Here is a 17572-nt window from a genome sequence, read left to right as displayed (position 1 = left end):
GTAAAATATTTTCCCTGATGTAAAATATGAAACTATTTCCACATACATTGATTGCTGAACTACCACTTTTTCAGATCCAGATATAGACAAGATGTGCATTATTAGTCTGATGACATACAGTGTAATCAAGCTAATTAATTTGACAACTTGAGATTGAAAGGTACAAATTGAGGCATGTGCTGTAACAAAAGTAGGAAAACATGACAGATTCAAGCAAAATATTGCATGCAGAATGCCATGTTAAAAAGGGAAGTTTAATTAGAAGCACCATATTTTTTATTATTTTGAAAAGCAGTAACTAGAAAAACTTCCAAATTGTTAATTGGAGAGAAAGTAAAAAATGTTTTTCTTCATAGAGATAGAACTGAATTAATTTACATACAAGTAAGCCAATGAACACTGAACTAGAAGACTACTACAAGTTTAAAAAAAACCTCAAAATGTAACAATTAACTGACAGTAAGAAAAGCACTTTTTGTTTCAGGTATGCAGTAACTTATCTTGGAAAAATCATCAAACCAGGGAATCCTGTTGAAGTAAAATTCATTGGAGGAGATATTTTGCAAATTATTTTATTGCCAACTACCTGAAATTGGCAGTCACTTCCAGTCCAAAGCTACATCTCTACTACCCAAACCTTTTGACAGTACTGAGAAGCACAGATAACACTTACACAGCAGTTTTCATTTTCTTAAGAGCTAAGATGAAGAAATGCCAATTGCAACGTCTCCCTAAAAACATTTTAAAACATCACTGCTTCGCAAAATAAAAAATGTAACTCTAAAACACATTTGGGAAGAAAAGGCCACCAAGTTCAAGTTATTTTTGCCACCAATGTCCAAACACACTAATTTTCATTTAAATGATACAGCTTCTCAGTTAAGAGAAAAGGCTTTAAGTCTTCTACTTCAAATGGAAATTTCTGGTTCTCCAACTCAAATCAATTCACTCATCAACTCCATCCTCCCTCCATGCTACACAATTCTTTCAGAACTTCCAGTGATCAGAATATAACAGAGGTAAAAACTGATCTTCCATCTTATAATTCATGTTATTATTAAATGTTCATAAATATATTTTGGGAAGTAAAAATGGCTAGTCTTTCTAATCTTGTAATGTGATTAATCACCATCAACAAAAAACTGTGAAATTATTATAGTAAAACAGAGAATCTCTTTAACCCTCTTAGAAAAGGATTCTTATGAACTTGTATGATATTAAACTGAAAACATTGAACAAACATCTGTACATCTTCCAAGAAAAAGTGGGTGTAGTTATGTGGAAAAGATCAGTGAATTCCTGTTATAGATGATTTAGGTCCCCTTTAGACCCACACTCAAGTATGACAAAATTATGTTTACTGATATTCGCAGTGAGGGTGAGCTCACAGTGATGCGGAACTAGGAAAAAATAAGTAATTTGAAGAGATTAATGGTTTTCATCCAAATCTCCTTAGGTTCACATCCATACAAGCCATAGCAGACAGGAAAGGGACCACTAGGTTCAGATATCACTCTGACACATTTTACTACCTATCCATTCACATTAGCATCACCAAAATCAGAACTTTACACACTTCAAAAGCCCCAAAACAGGTGAAGGCAGAAACAGTAGGGCTCTCACCTATCCTAGAGACACAAAAAGCCCACAAAAGAGGTTTGGAGACACACTGATCATCTCTGATGGCTGAGCCATGCATTCATCTCATGACAATGCTCCAAAGGTTCCTTCACTGCTTCCAGAATTAATGGGGTTCTTTGCTCATAATTTATCAATGCCTCACAGGCAGCAGAGGTATCAGACAGGGGCTTTCAGGTGTGAAGTTCAATGACTGAATACACCAAAACAAAATAGCATTTTATCTTGCTTTTTGTCTTATGGAAGCTTCTTCAAAACCATTTCATTGTTCAGGCAAATTTTTCCCCTAATTCATTTTTTTTTCTTTTTAATCCTGACCACATTTCTAGGGGTAACTGTGGCTGAGGTTAATGCCACACATAGCAGACAAACACCATGAGCTCTTTCCTGTGCAGTGAACAAGATTATTTCTTGTCACACATAATTCATAGAGCAAATTAAACATGTCAGAGTTGGTGAATATTGTGAAAGTGACTCCTGGAGAGCAGTCAACAGATGGAAAACAGCAAGGTAATCATGGCCTCATTAATTACTTACAGGCTGAGGTTTTTAGAGAATCTCAGAACTGTAGCCAATATATCAAGGTGAGACTGAAAACATTTGGCAAATATTGAAAGAGTAAAAGTTCTTGGCAAGATCTCTCATAAGAAAAAAATAAAATTGTTCCTCTCCATACAAAAGGAGCTAAATTCTCACAAAGTGCAGGATCTGGATAATTTATAACTGAAGTGTTGCACTAATAAACTGAAGTAGAAGAATGTCTCATGTTTTTTATTGAGGCAGAAGTCAAGTGTTTTGTACAGATATCACTGCAGCCCTGCCCAGTGCATGCCAAACATGAAAAATTACAAAGTTGTGAGTACAGCAACTTTAAAACTCTTTATGAAGGTTTATATATATAAAGATGAAAATCTTGGCACAATTTCCTCTTGCTCCACAGCATTACTAAAATTTCTCAAGGACTTGGCTTTTGCTAGTTCCAGAGCTGGATTAGATAGAAAACAAACCATTTTGTTGCAAATGCCAAATCAAAATGGGGAAGAACTGCTGACTTACTGCAAGTTTGTATTTTGGTCCTTGTGAAAAGGAGGAGACTTCATGCCAACAGCCTTGGTATCTACTTAGCTTTCTGCAATACATCACATCTCCTAGTAATTATACTATCACTCATAATAAATTGTGTCATATTCTCATTACTGTGATTGCAAATCTGCCTCTGTCTCACCAATCTTGTAAGAAAGGATTTCATTTTCTTTGAGGCAACGGAGTAAAAAGGAAGAATCAAAAGGGAAAACTAACAAATAAGGAATTTGGGAAACAAGAAGGAGAAAAGAATTGGTATAAGAAAGCAAGCAAAACAAGAAAACTCAACATTTCATCCTTTTGTGAAAGTTACTTTGTACTCAAAGTCAGAAGCTATTGCCATTATTCCATGCACCCAAAGCAATATATATAAAGTTGCTCCTTATTGTAAAGCTAAACCAAAATCAATTTTAGCTGTTGTGCTTGGCTCATTTCTGCTCATGGATAAACCTTTTCTAAGTAGAGAAAACCTTCCAACCTGAGCTAGTACAGCCAGTTCAGGGTTTGAACCAGACTTAAACTCTCCCTTTACTAACACAGCACAGGAAGCCCCCTCAAAGCTCTCCCACTGCTTTATCCTTCTGGGTACATGGATGGAGAACTCAGCAAACTGTAGGTTTGCTGACAAATAATTCATTGCATCAAGAATGTCAGGAAAAGGTTCTTAACACAGCCAATAACAGCAGCACTAAATATGGCTTTAAAATCAATACCTCTGATAAGACCTGAATGGATGAGAGTCACTTGCAGTGCAAGAATACCAGTGGCAATGAGCCCTTTCCCATTATCCAAGTACATTTTAAATTCATATAAAATTATATTAGTATAAACAAAGAGAGAATTACTTATTTTAATTGTTCTTAGACGTGAGTGGTAGAATATGTTACTGCTAGTGGAAGAGGATTACAATATTTCAGTTACACCTTCATTAGCGAACCTACATCCGTGAGTACCAGAAACAGGGTGACAAACTTCTCTAGGAAGAAAAGATACAACATAAAGAAAGATGTGTGATCATGTGCACTTTCATACAAGTCCTCAAAAATCTAAATTCCTTTATAGCAAAGACAAAATAGGCCTGCACATCTCCACAGTGATGATCTTTGCTGAGGGCCAAGGCTGCAGCTCACTGCACCTGTATATAGAGCTGGAAACATTTGTATTCATGCAAATTATGCAGTGGTCACCAAGCATCAGAAAATCAGCTTTACCAACATCAAAGAGGTTCTCACTAGAGAGGATGTGTCAGTGTCACCATGTCTTACACACACGGGGCCAGCAGAGAGAAACGTTCCGACATTCAAAAAGGACCCTATCAAATCAGAAGGCAGAAGACAAATAAAAACTTGTATATTTATATTCTAATTGAAAGTCTAAATACTTTCAGTAAGTGATGGCCATAAAGTGGAGCCACTGAATTTCCCATGTTTAGGACCTTGCAGTATCAATAAAGTTGTAAAGGTCCAGCCTCATTTATTCATGACTGATATTTCAACATGTGCTCAACATATCCATGCAGCAGCTTTAGTGTTCTGTGGGCATCTTTTTCAATTTGCACCAAGAATACCTCTGCCATTGTAATTCAACCTAAAATCCATTAGAGCTATTATATGGTGCATAAAAATTGATGAACAGCAAAATTTTGAGCAAACCTAATCACCCATATATTTGGAAACATCTGCTTGATTTTTACAGGAAGGCTCAGCAGGGTATAACACGTGGCATACAGCAATGTAAGTCTCAGTTAACTATAAATCCTGTAACTAAATTAGAATTACAACAAACATAACAGATCTGGGTTTACCCTGTGGTTTCACAGCAGCCTCCTGCTGTAAATGACAGTTTCAAAATATTGATCTAATCTAACATTTACCACATTGCTATTCAATCCTTCTCATAAGGAGTAACAGAGAGCCTGATCTTGTATCAGCACAAGAAATAAATATGAACCATACTGTTCAACAGCTTAAGTCACAATCTGAATTTATAGGAAGCTGAGAGCTCAAGATTTCAGGTCAGAAAGAAACAATCCTTCAGTGAAGAAAAAAAAGGAAGCAAAGAGTTGTTGGTTGACCTTGAACTGCTTTGGCTTGTTTTATTTTTCAATCAACGCCTTCAAGCACAATTAATTCCCATCTTCCTCCATGTTACACAGCTGTTTATTCTCCTACCTGTATTTTCATGAGCTTACAAATTCATATTTCACTGAAAGTGTGGAGCTCAGGTAAACTTAAAAAAGCATCAGTCACCATTTGTCCTCCTAAAAACCTGCTTGTGTCCACAGGAAAAATCAACATACCACAGCTGAAAGGGGTGTTATACAATGGCAAGACATGCCAGCACTCCTTGAATTACTCAGCACAAGCATCAGAAGTTCATAACACAACAAGAATGAACATTTTCATGTCAGGATTTTACCCATCTTCAGTATGGGCACTTCCTACAAGCAATGAAATTTTGTCCTTAAACCAATAAAAACATTGCCTGAAGTCAACCCTCAAGAAGCTGTGTGACCTTCGGATACTCGAAGGAGAAAAACAAAAGCTCTTGCAAATACCTGCATTAATTTGGTTACAGAATTAATGGTGCCAGCCCATCTCACAGATGTCAATGAAGCAGCAGCTGCACTTTCAGACACTGACTGTAGCCAAGTGACCGTGCCTTTCCTTGAAAAATGGATTGCACTTCATCAAACTTCTCTGTGATGTGATTTTATGAAGGCAGCATGATTTAATTTCTGGCATAGAAGCAGATACTTTCCTGCATGATGGATTTCACATCTAGACATCCAAGATGCTGGACAGATCAGGTTTTTCATAACTAAAATGCCAGCTTCTTGTTAAATTGACAGCTGAGTGTGCGTTCATGCAGATTCACGCTTTGCAAGGAGTTTAGCAAGCTCACAGGAACCACATTCCTGTGTGTGGAGCCCACTCAATGGGAAGGGGAAAACCTCCTCTGGTCCATTCAGGTTCCCATGGACACTTCAGAACCAGGCTGGCACCCTGGAGATGGTGAGGAATACACAAATGAAGAATTAGGTGGTTGCTACATCACCTGACAATGGGGTTCAGCAGCAGAATCAGCATGGTGAATGCAGCCACTTGATGATGAGAAATCATACATAATTGGATGATTTATGTGTTTCATGGTGAAGCGCTCTGTCTGCCAGCACATGGACTTGTTTAAGACTCCATTTCTAAATCCCTGTATAGAGTACTCTCTCCTTAAGCACTGATTGCCTTGGCCCTCACACTGTTTCCCCTCTGCCCATTCCCTATTTCCTCACAGGGCACCGGGGAAGGTGGCTGTCACTCCTCCATCACCTCAGTCCCTTGCAAAGGGACACAAACACTCTCACAGCCCACCAGAGTGGGCAGAGCAGAGGAAAAACCTGGTGTCTCCAGAAACAGCAGGCTTCAGGTGCTCAGGGACTGACCAAATTATCCCAAAAGAGGAACTAAAGGTTTGAAGAACAAAGCTGATCAATACAGCCATTAGAAAGAAGGATGCCCACCAATCTTCTGTGCCATTCTGGAAGTGCAGCTTTCAAAGTCATAATGTAAAGTGTTCAGGGATTGTATATGCATTAGTGTATTTACAGTGTCTCTAAAAGTATCAATCCAATTGTTTAATAAGCATTTTTCATTTGGAACATGAATCTGAAAATATTCCAGCTTCCAAGGTTTCCTCAGCTGTCTGACTACAGAAGACCCCCTGCCTTCTACTATTAGTAGAATAATAAGAAATAAACCCAGCTGATTTTGGATCTTTTAAAGAGATGTACAAGTGCCACTTCAGCAAACCCCACACAATGAAACCCTCTGGAAAGCACTCAAACAAATACCCGTCCATCCTCAGTGGAACCCAAAGCTTTTCCACTGGTTACACAGAAACAAATCCTTGTTATACGATGCAGTCAAAATATTTGTGCTCAGTCCTTACTTATCCCTAATAAAGCCTTACCACAAGAGGCACTGACTATTGCCTATTGCAGGGGGTTCTCCACTCCCAGTTATGAATTTTTATTCATAATTTTCATGATTTTTTTTTATTCATAAGTTTTATCCAGGACCCAAGAGAGTTTTATTTCCTAATTAAGTCTAGTCGGAACCAGCACCAAAGAGAAACTTCTACTGCAAATTCACGATCACCACTATTTTGAAACATCCTCACAGAGCCATCACACCTCACTGAGAGAAAGAGGTCACTGTGAAATTACTGCTGCTTACAAAGTTCTTTAGTGGATTGAAAACTGGGCCATTATTTCCATAAGTCATATTTTCCATACATTTAGAGTTATGCAAGAAATCACCCTTATATCAAAAAAGTATTTTTGATATTTTGAAAATGCTTCTCCATGAAGCATTCCAGAGAATTATAAAATATCCATTAAAAAGATATTTCCCAATTTTGTCATTCTCCCCAGTGGTCAGTTAAGCCAGGTTTCACAGCATTGTTTCTTTTAAGTCTGTTTTATAAGTGATTGAATGCTAGAGAGATGAGCAAAATGCTGTTTGCAGTATTTATGCTTATTTGTCACAGCTTGAAATTGAACTGGGATACTGAGAGCATTTCAGAGCCTGTGCAAATCCTCTCTTTGGATTATTTACAACCTGTTGATGCATATTCAGGAGCACACCATAAAATATCATTAAAATGAAAAATCTGTCCTCCACTACTATGAGCCTCCCCATCTCCTCTTGCTCTTTCATACACTTTCAATTGTTTTCCTTTTACTGCTAACCCAAATATGACATCTTTTCAATAATAAAACAGACAGAAAGTGCACAATGCTGAGATACCTCTGATATCCTCACCTATGGTGCTGTGAAACTGAGGGCAGAGACTATTTTATTTTAAAAAAAATATACTGAGTGGAGAACAGGAGTGACAACTATTTGCTGTAAATGGATGCTGCAGATATCAGCTGACCTAAGATGCATTTCATTAAAAAAAAACCAAAACAACAAAAACCAAACTCAAAACAATAAATGGTTCCCGTCCATAACAGAAAATCTGTTTCCTTGAAATCAACCTCTGTGGTATTCACAGAGCAATGTTGCTGTTAACAGCTTATAGTGCAAACTCCTGACTCTTAAATCTCCAAGTCACCATCCTGCAAGCCTCTATTTCACTTTTTTCCTCCTACAGTTTTGATTCTCTTTATTCAATAGACTTCTTTGGTTAAAGTCAAGAGAGGTAAATCCTTAATTCTTGCCATCATTTCTGTTCCCATATTGTAGGCAGAGTTTTTTTGTGCTAGAAATATCCATATTCTAAAATAGAAAAGAAAGTCAAGGCCCCACGAGCGAGTATTTCTTTACTTTATCACGAACATCCTGTACACTAAATGGCATCTGTCTCCCTGAAGAAGCAAGTTTTCCTTCCTTCCAAAGCAGTCAAATATGGAGTGCACTGCAAGATGTATTTTGTGGTTATTACACAAAGGCAGAAATATCCCAACATTTATTCCCTTTCCCCAGGTGCCTGTCAGATTCAGAGAGAGGCGGGGGAGAAAGCACAAGTGCTCAGTCAGCAAGCAGAATTGTTCACAGGCTAAAGGGAGTGTGTGCATTTCCAAGAGAGGATTTTGGTTGCAGGAGAGGTTGACTGTATCCTAATGATGTGCTGCTTCTGCCAACACCATCCCTGATGTTCCAGGGCTGCACGGTTCCAGAAGAACCACATACATGCTTAAGGAGCAAAGATCAAACCAACATTTTATTGCCCAAAACCTGTAAGCTCTCACAAACAAGCACATGGGGGATAAAAAGAAGAAAATGTCTTAAATGACAGTTACAAGACAGCCAAGACTCCTTGTTTTTGCCAGGAGAACACTAAAGCCAGGGGATCTTTCATACTCAGTCTTCCTCAAGGCATCGCCCTTGCCCTCCCTTATCCAAAGCATCCTCTAATCCCTCTCCTCAGGGCTGTGCTACAGCAGCTGGCAACAAGCTAAACCACAGCTTGAGATTCACAGAGGCTTTTGTCCCAGGAAACAGCTCAATTACCATCCCAGGAAAAATGGCACACTACCTCCTAACTGCCTTCTGCTTGACTCTTAGAGCACTCAGCCACTGAAATAAAAGAAATCTTATCTCTGGTTTAACTGTTCCTGCACCACAATACCAGCCAAACCCTGGCTTTGCACCTTGTGCTGTACAACCAAATCCTGCACACACCCAACCATCACAAAAGGAACATCATTATTTTATTAAAGCCAAACTTCCCAATCTAATGTGAAGACTCCAAAAAAAAAAAAAAAAAAAAAAAAAAAAAACAAAAAAACCTAAAGCAAACCACACCAGATATGAAGAACTGTTCATGGTTTACATATTTAATTGAAGAGAGAAATGCAGCACCAGGTTGATAACCCATCTTCACTGATCCTAGTCACACTCCTGGGCAGCCCAAATATTGCAGCATCCAGAACAGCTTGTCCCCTCACTGTGCAAAGCTTCTGATAACAATTCTACTCCTTAAATATCTCAAACTGCTTTTTACTCAGGAATTAGCCTGGAATTTCACCAAGGTGTTTTTTTTCTGAAGGGAAATGATCTTGAACTTGTCATCTAAAGATTTGTTTTGTCTCATTTATACTCCTGTAGGAAGGATACCTGTGATCTGAGGTGATGATTCCTCCTATTTCTGTGGTAAATAACTGCATTAAACAGGTTATCTACAAAACTAGGAGAACATTCCTCACTTATTAATGTCTTAGTCTTACTGGAAGAAGAAAAGAAACCAATAATTTCCATTTAGATTAATGATTAGAAAATGGAAATATTACATGTAGCAGCTGTTAACATGGTTTAAAGGATTTTTTTTTGCTGTTCCTTGAAAACTCTTCCAAGTCCAAAAATCAGAAGTCAAGAACTAATTCCCAAAATATTATTTCAGATATTAAAAATGGAAACCTAACCTGCATCTTGCAGTTGTCACTGTTTACTATCATATTATGGCCACATAATTGTTGCATGTTTCTTAAAGACCATTTAGATAATTTTAGATTTTAGACCATTTTAGATAATTAAGTCATGTCCAGCATGGCACAGGTCAGTGAGATGAAAGGTTACAATAGTAGGCAACACAAGGGATAAGCCTGAAAGGAAGCATGAAATTATAAAGAATGAATGGAAGAAATGTCTCCAGTCTGTGGGTGTAAGTTTCATATAAAGTTGCTTCATTTTTGTTATACATGTATTTTTCAAGTCAGACATCAGCTTTTATTTACAGTGCTAGCTATTAAGCAGTTTAAATACTCAAGATAGCAACCACACAGAAAAATTATGTCTCTTCCACAATTAAAAAAACCCCAAAAAACAGCTTGCAGTGTCAAGAGACTTCTGTAATGCTTCAAAACTATAATTGCTATTATCCAAAAGTTGCATTATGCCTAGTGCTTTATTTACCTTGCCTTAAAGCTGTCTGTAAGTAACTTCAGACTTGCAGGTAATTAACAAGGTCACTAAACTCAAAGTAAAATTATACTTACCATAGAGGAAAGGGGAAAAAAACCAAACACATGCTGTATTTAATTACTGGCTATTACCCTGCACAAGGACATCAGGAGAACTTTAGGGTAAAGATCTGTAAACCATAATTTCCTACCCATACCACCTCCACATCTTTATGCCTTTCTGAAGCAAAATCCCTTTCCTCTGCATATCAAGCAAGTTCAGCTGATCATTTCACATTTACTCCAGGTCATACCACACAATGAATTGCTTCATCTGAACAGATACTTGGGGATTGTGTGGCTCCTGCTCAGAAATCAAATTAGTTCCAACTCTTCCACAGGAAAAGAGAAATTAGGAGTTAATCTTCATGCAGGTATTAATAATCAGTGAGTATCTCTGGCTATTGCAGCAGTCCTAGGAGACAACAGCTCCTCTGAAGAGCTGGGCTGCTTTTCCATGGGCTAAGCAGACACTCATCTCCCTGGCACCAATCCCAGTAAGATCCCCTCCAGCTGGGGAGGATTCAGGGGTCCTGACTGGAGCACATCTTTCAGAGAAGGGAAAAAAACAAAAGCAAACTGTCTGCTGACAGAAATTATAAATATTTCATAGACTAAAGTAAGAAACGCTTCAAGGACTCACTAGGATGAGGCAAGATTCACGAACACAGGTGGCAGAGGGAGGAGCTGTGCAGAGTCAGGCACTGCAGAGAGGCTCCCCAAAAAACCCAGGGCAGCCACAAAACAGCCTTTACACTTTCCCTGCAGTTACTGACAGCACAATAATCCCAAAACACTCCCAGTGCACTTCCTAACTCTCAGCTTGGAGGAGTGACAGTGCTGGATTTGGAGCAAAACAAGAATCATTGACCAATTTATGCACAGACAGATGCTGGTATGAAGGCACAGTGTAACAGGATATTGAATATTGCACACAGAGACATGGATGTAGACATGCTACATCAAGACTTACAGATAGTAGGATAAAAAAAAAAAAACTTGGCAAAAACTCTAAGTTTCTTTTATAGTGTTGCAGCCTTGAGCAAAACTCTAATAGCATCGTTGGGGTTTTACATTTACAAAATTGAGTGTGCAAATTCTGCTGCATACAAATAAGACATTTGCATACATTTGACCAAGTTCTGTAACTTTTGATAAAATTTATTAACTGCTATATCAGTACAGTAGAAAAATCCACCCTGATGTTGATATGAACCACTTTGAGGAAGAAAAACAATAATAAATCAGGCTTGGCAGAAATTGAAATTCAGAAGGCAGGCTGATCATCAAACTCAAAAATGTTATTTAGTGATACACAATAAAACAAATAACCTGCATTCTCCAATTCTCCAGTTAATGTTTATTGATTAAGTTTTGTTAGGAAAAAGCTATTAGCAGTGCATATCCTTGGACAGGTGCTTAAAGCAAGTGGTGTAACTTATATCTAACTGTTTTTTCAGTGAAAAGCATTTACAAGGAATTGTTTTTCACTCTTGAGGGGGTAAAAAGTGGGAGTACTTTGCAACAATGCAAGCAGAACAAATTGAAAAAAATGCATTCTATTTTATTGGGTTATAAAAATAAGTCATTGCCAAAAGTTTCATAGAGGTACAGTTATTATGTTCAGCCTCATGTTGTATTAAAAAGTTGCTTTTCTATTTCCAGACTTCTTGGAAAAGAAACCCCAACATTGCCTAATGCATCAGAAATAGATATTGAATTTTAAGTACATTAATTGCACACAGCATTCGATTCACCTACATCTATTCTGAAACTAAGCCAGTCTTGAAGATTAGAACTTCCACCATCATTTCTGCATGTTTTAATCCTACACAGCAGTTTTCATTCTAAGTGAGTCAAGGAGAAGAGAAAAAAAAAAATACAAATCATTATCAGGCAGTTATTGCTGTAAAAGCATCAACCAGGTGACTCAGTTAAACCTAGACAGAAGAGAACACGGTGTTCTTCTTTTCAGTTCTCCCCTTTCCAGAAAAGGAGTTTACCACAACAGCAGCATGATAGTAATAAACTTGTTTACAAGTATGAACATTCCCTGGACGTTCTCTTATGACCTTTACTTAAAGCAATCGGGTTTCTGTCCCAACCAATCTTTGTTTCTAATTGCGCTTCTCAAGGGAATGGTGGTTTTACAAGCTCAGCCCAGCCCCACACTCACTCACTCACTCCCCCACTGTGGGATGGGGAAGAGAATCAGAAAGCTAAAAGCGAGAAAACCCATGGGTTCAGATGAAGACACTTAAATAGGGAAAGAAAAAGCCATAGATAGAAACAAAGGAATTCATTCACCACTTTTTCAGCTAGGAAGTGGTCATCCAACAGTTTTCTACTGGCTAAGTTTTACATCAAATAACGAATGCACAACATGTTTTGTGGTCTTCTCTGCAAAACTTATAGCATTTCAGCTCAGTATTCAGCAAAATAAAAGGTCTTAAATACATGTTGGATCATCATCAATAAGCAGCACATTCTAAAGGTCACTATATACAAGTTCTCCAAGAAAGCATAAAGGAAAGTCAGCTTTAAACAGTGGGAGGGCAGGAAGAGTCAGAAAGATACTAAAAATATTTCATTAGAGTACAGCATCCTTTCAGGAACAATTTCTCAGTAATACCACAGGTGCTATTCTGCTGAATCTTTTGTTTCTTTCCATGCTTATATTAAAAAGAGTTATCACAAAGGGGCAGTTTTGCTTAGGAAAAAACGTGTGAGAAAAAGCTAGTGCTGCAGGGTTTGCATTTCCAGCAGTACTCAAAACCTTTCTGTAAGATGTCATTAATTACAAACAACTACAGAGAAAAGGAACCAAATACTCTTGCCCAACCTCCATCATGCCACACCAAAGCCCATTACATATTATTTCACTATTTCATTAAAAAAAAACATATAAAGTCCAATTAATTCCTATTTCCATCATCTCCACGGGCTCTAATTTAGGCTAATAGTAGTACATTATAACAAGAGAACAAAATGCATACGCTAAGAGTTAAAAAGGGGATAAGTCTTTTCAGAGCATCAAAGCATTTGACTGCCTTAATTCCAAATGTTTATCCCAAGGTTAATAGCAAGATATAATTTTATGTGCTCCAAAGCATGCTCAGCTAAAGCTTAAGAATAATAGGACTGCTCACCCCTCAGTTATTGGCACAAATATTTCCATTCAGGGCCACAACAGCCAGCAACAGCAAGGTCTTGGACACCAGATACTTCCTCCCCTTCAAATACAAGGGTCATAACATGCAGCAAAGCTTTGTTTCTTAAAACAACCTCAAAAGTCAGGCAACAGCACCATGGAAATGAGCAGCAAAGACAAGACTGTTCACCCAAGAGGCCTCTGGGGCAGCACTCAGTGAGGCTTGGAGCCCACCCCTGCAGGTGATGCCCTCCAGATATAGGAACCAGGTGCTATCTGCACTTAACCTGAGCAAAATGGAAATGTATCAGCCATAAATGTCCTTACCTGGACTTTGCTGAGATCCATTAGAGACACTCTGTGGAGTCAGCAGCACTCACCTGTTCCCCCGCATCCACCAGGTCTCATCCTTTGTCCACAGCCTGAACGCTGCCAATTCAGGTGCCAACTCCAAACTCCCATCTTCTTCTCTTCCAATAACTAAACTTTCTGTTGCAGAGCACCAAAAAAAGCTGAAAACTTACCCAGAGCTACTAGAGTTGCCACTAAGGTGTGTATATATATTTTCAGGATACCTTCATACTGCTGAAGCAGAGAGGCCACCCAGCCCAGGCAGGCTGAAAGCAGTTCAGACCCCACCACGTCTCCTCCAAACAAGAAAACCCAGCTCCTCCTTTCTGCTATTTTATAGAAATCACCTGTTTCCCACCTGGATCTGATAACAAAGTCAGCTGGATCCAATGGCAATCAAAGTCAGCTGGATCCAATCTCAAGCTCCACCTAGCCTGCAAAGCAGATCAACACTTACATTTGTCAACTCAAAGTAATGTGTTTATAGTTTTAAACGTGTTTTATTATTAACTTCAAGTGCTTTCCCTCATAAACACCTTCCAAAAGACTGGTGAATTATGTCCCCATGTTCATTATATACATATATACACACACACACACATATATATATATACACACACGTGTGTGAGTGTGCATAAAAGTTCAGGAAAAACACATAAGAAGAATCTCAGTTTTCATGTTAGACTTCTTTTTTCCTTGCAAAGGCAGTTTTCATAATGCAAACCAAGAAGGATTAAAGTTCAAGGAAAGCAGTAGCTGAGCTCCACACAGATGATGTCAGGAGCAAACTAATGTGACACTGGTCACTCCTATATCAAATAAATCTCAAGATTATGGATGTGACAGATGTCTTAATGATACTTTACTAGTCCTCATAAAGATTCTAGCCTATTCTAAAACAAAACAGGAGTAAGAAGCAAGACCTACCCTAAGGATATGAAAACAATATTAAAGATTGTCCCTACTAAATGTTAAGACCAAAGGTTTTGTTAGAGGTGGAGGATCAGATTAAAGACTGAAAAAGCAAAAAGCATGCACAACACAGGAATCAGAGGAAAGAACATGCTCAGAAGGCATCTTTCTCTGTGAGGGAGCAGGTGAAGGTCTAACAGCTTTGCAGGCATGCAAGGTAGAAGAGACAGAAAAACACAAATGAAAGGATAGAAAACATATGTAGAAAGTGGATTCTCCCAGGAAATGTATGAATGAAAAATGTTCAAAGCTCCATGGTGACAGAGAGAGCCCAGCATCTCAGAAAAGAAAAAGAGGGGAGGTAAAAAATAACACCACAAAGCTTTACCTATATTCTTCCAGCAGGACTTTTTAAAGAAACTCATCTGAACTTCAAAATAATATGCTTTTCAGAGATGGAGGAAAACATATAGATAGATGAGTGGCAGAGGGTCCTAAAATATGATTTACATTTTTACAAGCCAAGAAACTGAGGGGGAAAAAACCCTGATCTTACAGATCTCAAGAGATGTAGTTTGGTGGCAAAGCTGCTTTTTAGAAAAGAGAGACTTTTTAAATCTCAAACACATTCATTCCATAGTCTTCACTCAAAGCAAATGCACCAAGCTTTTACATAAAAGATGAACAATCAGCCAGCTATACACTATTCACTAATGATGCAAGAAGATATTTCAGAGAGTGGGATCTTTAAAAGCAAACACTGTCATGGAAAGATGCATTTATTTAGAAGTCATTAGAATATTTGTCTCATCTATTCTTCCATTTTCTCACCTGAGCCCAGTCTGTTTAAGAGCAACACAGTCAAGCTGCTTAATAATGGAAAATTCAAAGCCTTTGCAATAAATAAGTCCCTAGGCTATTTATTTTTCAATGCAATTTTCAAAATATTAATCAAAGCAGCAGAAAACAAAAAGACTCGGAGATATCCGAGCAAATCTAATAATTTTAACTTATATTAAATGTTTTCTCTCTGTGTGAGCTATTTATTTTTTAGTCAATCACAACGAACCATACACAAGGATGGTGCCCCCATGTTCATTATTTACATTTAAATACACACAGAGATACACACACATATATAATATATATATCTTCTCTTTAAGAGAATCAGTAGAAGCTATTTAGTGCCAAACTGGGTGGAATTTTTTTAATATCTTTCTAGGTGTGGTGGGCTGACACCAGGTGCCATTGGAAGATGATCTATCATTCCCCTTCTCAGCTGGAAAACAGAGAGAGGTCAATACAAGAAAAGGGAGAGATCACTCACCAGCAAAACAGATTTGACTTGGGGAAATGGCTTTATTACCCACCAAAGTCCCTTTTCTCAGGCTCAACTTCACTCACAATTTTCTCTCCCTCCTCCCCACCAGCAGCCCAGGGGTAGAGGGAGTGGTGGCTGTGCTCAGTTCCCCACAGCCTTATTTCAGGTATCCACTAACAAAGTCACATTTAAATATCAGGCTCCACTCTGGGATCCTCCATGGGCTGGAGGGGAACCTCAGGGGCCCTCGTTTTCCACTGATCTGTGTGTCTGCAGAACTGTTTCTTCCCCTCTCACCCCTCTCTCCAGCCACAGCTTGTTGTGCAGGTTTTTCTCCTCCTCCTACTCAAATCCCAGAGGCTGTTCCACCATCTTTGAAGGGCTTGGCCTTGGCCATCAGTGAGTCTGGCATGAGTTCTGTTGGACACAGAGGCAGTTTCTGGCAGCTTCACACAGATCCTACCTCTGCAGAACCCCACCAGCAAAACCTGGTCATGCAAACCCCACACAATGAATGAAGAAGGGTAAGGGAAGGGGAGAAGATTTTTTTAAAATAAGAAGTCCCGCAGTCTTTGTGGCAGTCAGCACTTGGTTGAAGCAAACAGTGGCAAATACTGATGTAGCTTTTGGGGGTTTCCATCACATTTAAATTGCCCTTGTGCAATAAATCAGGTGGATAATTTGTATTTCCTGCAAAAAGTCATGTTGGTGTCATTCAGTCAAAATCATGACAAATGTCCATGAAAAGTGTAAAAAAAAAAGCTTAGAGCAAGGGATGGTAGACTTGACAGCACTGAAATAAATGCATGTACACCATTTAACCATTAACCTTGGAAGACTTGCTTTATTACTCCTCTGCTGTTTGGCTGTCTTTTTCTGATTCTTCTCCAGCAGAGATCCTAAGTTCATTTTGAATAAGGTTATGTAGAAACCTCCTTTGTCATTCCTGATGACTGATATGGATGACTTTTTCTTTACTGAAAAAAACAGATCTAAGTACTCTTAACATTTGCATTGTTAGACCTGCTTTTTTTACATCAGGTGGAGGCAGTTATTCCCTTCAGCAAGTTTTTATTACTTTTAAAACTCTTGAATATGACAAAGATTCTCGTTCTCAGTGAAAGTGACTGAGCCCCACAGACTTCAGTAAATCTTCAACAAATCTGAATCAGAACAAAATCAGCCTAGTAACTGGTCAGCACCCTGGGGCAGAGAACAGAGTGCTTCTTATCAAAATTATTCTGGTAACTCATTGGAGGGAATGAAGTTCTGGGTTTTCTCAACAGGAGTCTGAACAAAATGCCTCTAAACTACCCAAAGGGAAGGAGTGTTGTAGCATCAGAATTTGTTAGGGGTTTTTTACCTCTTCATCAAATCATAGAATTTTAATGGACTTAATGATGAGCTGTAAGGGCACTATTACCATAGCTATCAGGATATTGTACACCTTTTTTCTCTGTAATTAGCAATTCTCCGTGCTGCTGGTCAAACTCCTCCTTTTCCAGTGAAATGTTGCCCTGATACCAGGCTCAGTGTGTTTGTGTGTGTGTGCATGTGTGCAAACATGATCACAGCAGCTGACAGAACAGCAGCACCCAGCCAAGTGGAAAACACAATTTTCAGAAGACAAAAAACATGCATTCCCAGAGACAGC

The sequence above is a fragment of the Zonotrichia albicollis genome, chromosome 2 (genome assembly GCF_047830755.1).
Source record: "Zonotrichia albicollis isolate bZonAlb1 chromosome 2, bZonAlb1.hap1, whole genome shotgun sequence".
NCBI lineage: Eukaryota > Metazoa > Chordata > Aves > Passeriformes > Passerellidae > Zonotrichia > Zonotrichia albicollis.
This window is presented reverse-complemented; position numbering follows the sequence as displayed.